Below are 6,000 nucleotides of genomic sequence, written 5' to 3' on the forward strand. Positions count from 1 at the left end.
GGAGCCAGGCTGAGAGAGCTGGGCTGGGGCAGCCTGGACAAGAGAAGGCTCCTCAAGGGGAGACCTGAGAGCAGCTCCAGTGCCTAAAGGGGCTGCAGGAAAGGTGGAGAGGGGCTTGGGACAAGGGATGGAGGGACAGGCCAAGGGGAATGGCTTGAACCTGCCAGAGGGGAGACGGAGATGAGCTCTTAGGCAGAAGCTCTTCCCTGGGAGGGTGCTGAGGCGCTGGCACAGGGTGCCCAGAGAAGCTGTGGCTGCCCCATCCCTGGCAGTGTTCAAGGCCGTTGGACACAGGGGCTTGGAGCAAGCTGCTCTAGTGGAAGGGGTCCCTGCCCGTGGCAGGGGTTGGAACTGGATGAGCTTTAAGCTTCCTTCCAACCCAAACCAGGCTGGGATTCTATGATCTATAATTTGTTTGGAAGTAGAAATGGAATGGGCCACGAAAGCCCAAATCCTTCCTCATAAGAGGCAGCCTCATGAAACAATACCTTTTGCAGGACCTGCTCCTCTCAAGATGTGACTTTGCAGCCTCTCTCAAGTAAAAGCTTTCAGCTCAGCTCCCTACTTACCCGCACGGGCGCCGCAACGCCGCCACGCCACACAAACCCAACGTATCTCCTGAACAGCTACTGCGGTTTGGGACCAGGGATGCTGGAAAGAAAGAAAAAAGAACCCTAATATTGCACAAAAATACAGAGGGAGGGAGGGAGAAGATGAAGATCTTGGGTTTAAACCCTTGGATTCACAAAGGCTCCTATAAATCGTTTCAGCTCTTAGTAACAGCACAGAGATCCCCTTTGAAAGTGCATCGATGATGTTACGCAGCACAGAAAGAAAGGGGGGGGGAGGCACAGTTAATCCTCGTAATTTTATAAGCATCGGAGACACTAATCCCTTGATCCCATTGAACAGGATTAGAATTATTCCCTCACCAGTAAATGTAAGGAGTTTTCGACCAAAGGGAAACAAAAGCAGAGAGGAGCCTGCAGAGCCGGTGCCACACAGCGAGAGCTCACCCAGCAATGCTCACCTGGGCTGGGTTTGGGGTGGAAAAGAACTGGGCTGCTTCTGAAGGAGAATGAGCAGCAGGTCATGGAGGGGGTTCTGCCTCCCTGCAGTCCTGATCCAGCTCTGGGGCAGCAGCACAAGAGGGATGTGGAGCTGTTGGAGCGAGGCCAGAGGAGGCCATGGAGATGCTGCGAGGGCTGGAGCAGCTCTGCTCTGGAGCCAGGCTGAGAGAGCTGGGCTGGGGCAGCCTGGACAAGAGAAGGCTCCTCAAGGGGAGACCTGAGAGCAGCTCCAGTGCCTAAAGGGGCTGCAGGAAAGCTGGAGAGGGGCTTGGGACAAGGGATGTAGGGACAGGCCAAGGGGAATGGCTTGAACCTGCCCGAGGGGAGACTGAGATGAGCTCTTAGGCAGAAGCTCTTCCCTGTGAGGGTGCTGAGGTGCTGGCACAGGGTGCCCAGAGAAGCTGTGGCTGCCCCATCCCTGGCAGTGTTCAAGGCCAGGTTGGACACAGGGGCTTGGAGCAAGCTGCTCTAGTGGAAGGGGTCCCTGCCCGTGGCAGGGGCTGGAGCTGGAGGAGCTTTAAGGTCCCTTCCAACCCAAACCAGGCTGGGACTCTACAACGCACTCAAAACACCTCCCAGCTCAGCGCAATCCGGTCTCACTTTGCATGGCCGTCACCAGCCCCATCCTCAGAAGTCTCATTGTTTGTCTCAGACACCAAGTGCGATGCTGGGGCTTAACCCAGCACTTCTCAGTTCAGAAGTGAAAGAAAAGAACCCCAACCCTGCAGCTGAGCTGACAACCACGAGCAGGAAGCAGCCCCTGGGGAAGCCCAGCCTGGCAATAGGTCTTCACACAGAACAATGGAAAACGAGAGGCTTTAAAGCCCCAGGAAATATTGGCCTGTTCCAGACACAGCTCTGGGTGGAGAGAAGTTTAATTCAATCCTTACGGGAATGCTGGTGCTCCTTCCCATCCAATTTTAATGGGATATTGGGCTTCATCCACTCTCTTACCTATGGGACTGCAGCTCCTGCCCTCAAAGGGGTTGACTGAAGAGCCAAACCCTCCTGCTTCCACCCCTGATGGGAATCTTCACAGCCCCTTAGTTTGCACCTCAATGCTCCTCCAAGCCAAGAAGTTGGGAATGCCAGGGCTGGTTACAGGCAGGGAGAGGGATAACGGAGTGATGGCTGAAATGAGGAGGGCAGCAGCTCTCCCTGCACAGCACTTTCAGTTTCTCTCCTGCAAACAAGCTCCTGCTGGTTTCCTCTAAGGCGCTTTGGGAGTTAAAAGCTTATTAACAGCAAGATTAATGCTGCATAGGGATAAAAACAGATAATCACGGGATCATTTAGGTTGCAAAAGACCTTTAAGATCATCAAGCCCAACCATTAATGCAGCACTCCCAAGGCCACCACAAAATCATGTCCCTCAGTGCACACCTCATGTCTTTTAAATACCCCCAGGGACGGTGCCTGCAGCCCTGCCCTGGGCAGCCTGTTCCAATGCCTGAGCACCCTCTGGGGCAGGAATTGTTCCTCAGCTCCATCTAAACCTGCCCTGGGGCAGCTTGAGGCCGGTTCCTCTTGTCCCATCCCTTGTTCCTTGGGAGCAGAGCCCAGCCCTTCCTGGCTCCATCCTCCTGTCAGGCACTTGTAGGGAGCCATCAGGTCCCCCCTGAGCCTTCTCTTCTCCACACTGAACCCCCCAGGTCCCTCAGCCCTTCCCCATCACACTTGTGCTCCAGGCCCTGCACCAGCTCCAGTGCCCTTCTCTGGCCCCACTGCAGCACCTCAATGTCTCTCTTGCAGTGAGGGGCCCAGAACTGAGCACAGGATTCAAGGTGCAGCCTCACCAGTGCCCATCACAAGGGGCACAATCCCTGCCCTGGCCCTGCTGCCGCATTGGTGCTGGTCCAGGCCAGGATGCTGGTGGCTTCTTGGCTGGCTGGGCACAAGGCGCTCATGTTCAGCTGCTGTCAACCAACTCTAGACAACCAAAACACCCCCTAACACACACGACCACAGCACTTTTTGGGGGGGAAAAGCCTTAATTCTTCCATGACCATCCTCAGGGCTCTCTGTGGTTTCTAACACAACAGCAGCCCTCGTGTCCTTGCTGCTGCATGCATCTCCATCACCTGCCTCCACTGAGACAGCAGAGCAAATGATCTCCTAGCACACTGTATACCAACCCATGATCAAAAGCAACTCCCAAATAAACCAGGAGAGTTATTCCTAATGCTTCCCACATTCATAATCCAGCAGCTGGAGCAGAAAAGACACCAACGAAAGGACCAGAGCCCAGCCCTCACTCATCCTCCTGCTCTCAGCATCTCGGCCACTTTTTCCAAAGGCTGATCCAGTTTTAGCTCTGGTGTTGGAGCAACCTGAGACCTCAGAGCCTCCGGATCTGCCGAGGCAGCTGCTTGCAACTAATCTGATCCCTGAGCTCTGGCACCAGCTCCTGCTGCCCATCCACGCACCCCTACGGATCCTTTTCCTCCTCCTGGAGCAGCGAAACCAGGCACAGGGTCATCCATCCTCCACAAGGGACTCTTTTCCCCTCCTGCCGTCACTCATCCCTACCTTGGAAGCCTCACAGCTGCTCTGCCCTCACCACTGATGCTATTGCTGGTATCCCTTTGAGGGGCTGCAGGGAGATGCTCTTTCCTCCCATTGACATCCCTCTGGCACCACAGTCAGACACAGGAGCCCTTCACACGTGGTTGGAGCTGTTCAGGTTTCTTTTCATGGATGGAAATTAAATGCATGATACAGGGAGTAAAGAGACAAATTGGATGGCCCACGGCACTGCTCTGGGGGCAGGAAAGCATCCAAACCCAATACACCTCCATCCCTAGGGAACACATGGGTACCACTGCATCCCGGAATGGGATGGGGGAAAAGGGTATCGCTCCAACCTCCTGTGCCTGATGGAGAAGACCATAGAATGGTTTGGGTTGGAAAGGAGCTTAAAGCTCACCCAGCTCCAAACCCTGCCACTGGCAAGGACCCCTTCCACTAGAGCAGCTTGCTCCAAGCCCCTGTGTCCAACCTGGCCTCGAACACTGCCAGGGATGGGGCAGCCACAGCTTCTCTGGGCACCCTGTGCCAGCGCCTCAGCACCCTCCCAGGGAAGAGCTTCTGCCTAAGAGCTCATCTCAGTCTCCCCTCTGGCAGGTTCAAGCCATTCCCCTTGGCCTGTCCCTACATCCCTTGTCCCAAGCCCCTCTCCAGCTTTCCTGCAGCCCCTTCAGGCACTGGAGCTGCTCTCAGGTCTTCCCTTCAGGAGCCTTCTCTTGTCCAGGCTGCCCCAGCCCAGCTCTCTCAGCCTGGCTCCAGAGCAGAGCTGCTCCAGCCCTCGCAGCATCTCCATGGCCTCCTCTGGCCTCGCTCCAACAGCTCCACGTCCCTCTTGTGCTGGGGGCAAAGATGCTGAGGTTTCCCCATTCCTCAAGTAAGGAACCAAACAGTCACCAGTACCATGACACCACAGGGGTTTCTTATCCTCTCCTCGAGCACGTTTCCCATGGGATCACCAGCACTTCCCAGCCAATGGAAAGGTTCCCACCGGGGTCAGGCTGAGCTCATGGGCTGATAAAGCCCCACATGGCATCACCACTGATGTCATCTCCAATCAGTGCTATTAGGGTGGGGACAAGGGCAGGACAGGCAATCCCGACACAAAGTCTGAGTGGGTTCAGGCCAATGTCATCGCTAGGAAGGGGCAGGGAGGGAAGTGTGGGCACGGCAGATGTTATGTCAGCAACACCCCATGTTTGAGCCCAGGCAATGAAACCAAACAGAAACAGAGCTCAGCTGCACCAACCACAGCCAGACCATGAGGGCTGAAGAGCAGGGGAAGCTTCAAAGTCAATAAACCACCCTTCAGGGTTGGACACCAATGGTCCCAAGGTGGGTGAAGACCACCAGAGCATCGGCACCTCCTGCCCCAGCCTGACAAGTGGGGCTGTCTCGGGTTACAGTGCAGGTGGGTGACACAGGAGGAGTTTGACCTGATGGGAGAGGACCGTCTCTTAGGGGTGCCAAGCCCTACCAATCCCAGAAGCACATCCAGCCATGCTTCCCTTTGCCTTTTCAACATCCAGCTGCTGGTTTATGGCTACACCACTCCCAACACATCCTCTGCCATACAGCCAATGTGAAGGAGATGGCCAGGTTGTTGGGAAGGACGACCCAAGATGGGACATGGGGAGAGGTGGTCCATGAGCATGAAAGCTCTCCTAGCAAAGCTGGGTGCCCTCATATCACCTACACATCTCCACATGGGGAGAGCAAAGAATCACAGCACGGTTTGGGTTGGAAGGGAGCTTAAAGCTCATCCAGTTCCAGCCTCCTGCCACAGGCAGGGACCCCTTCCACTAGAGCAGCTTGCTCCAAGCCCCTGTGTCCAACCTGGCCTGGATCCCACCATCCCTTCGTGGCTACTTAAGCCATGCAGGGTTGGATTTCCTTTGTGTCTGTTAAATACCTCAATTAGAGCGTTTTGGGTTAATTCCACCTTGCCCCCAAGCACTTCTTCTGTCAAGGGCTATGTCCTTTCCTGGAGGCAAAGGCTTGCTGGTTCTCCAGGCTGAAGGCCAAATCTGGGTTTAAGTTTTGCTCCAGATGGCACAGAACCCTGCATGCATCAGCTGGAGCATCCAACCTGGCTGAATAAAGTAATAGAGCAAATAACCTGATTTACTCAGGGGCTGTTTGACATGCTCAAGGTCACTCCATTTACACCCACTGTAACACAGAAGTGTTGAAGTGAATTCGGGCTATGCATGTGCTGCCAAACCAAACTGAAACAGCAGCAGGATCATAGAACCCCAGCCTGGTTTGTGCTGAAGGGACCTTAAAGCTCCTCCAGCTCAACCCCTGCCACGGGCAGGGACCCCTTCCACTGGAGCAGCTTGCTCCAAGCCCCTGTGTCCAACCTGGCCTTGAACACTGCCAGGGATGGGGCAGCCACAGCTTCTCT

At 55.2% G+C, this 6,000-nt stretch overlaps 1 protein-coding gene across 1 annotated transcript in view; it reads right to left on the reverse strand.

Moving 5' to 3' along the window:
- Positions 1 to 4,629, reverse strand: part of RNF24 (ring finger protein 24) — a 28,239-nt gene extending 23,610 nt beyond the window's left edge. Inside the window, exons 1-2 of the mRNA XM_057403214.1 lie at positions 4,491 to 4,629; positions 570 to 651 (exon numbers count right to left, since the gene is read on the reverse strand). The gene's annotated coding sequence lies outside the window, so the exon portion shown is untranslated. The remainder of the gene's footprint in view (positions 1 to 569; positions 652 to 4,490) is intronic.
- Positions 4,630 to 6,000: the final 1,371 nt, after the last annotated feature.

This window comes from Pezoporus wallicus, unplaced genomic scaffold, assembly GCF_028554395.1.
Source record: "Pezoporus wallicus isolate ANWC-B61680 ecotype Strahan unplaced genomic scaffold, APGP_CSIRO_Pwel_v1 contig_6644, whole genome shotgun sequence".
NCBI lineage: Eukaryota > Metazoa > Chordata > Aves > Psittaciformes > Psittacidae > Pezoporus > Pezoporus wallicus.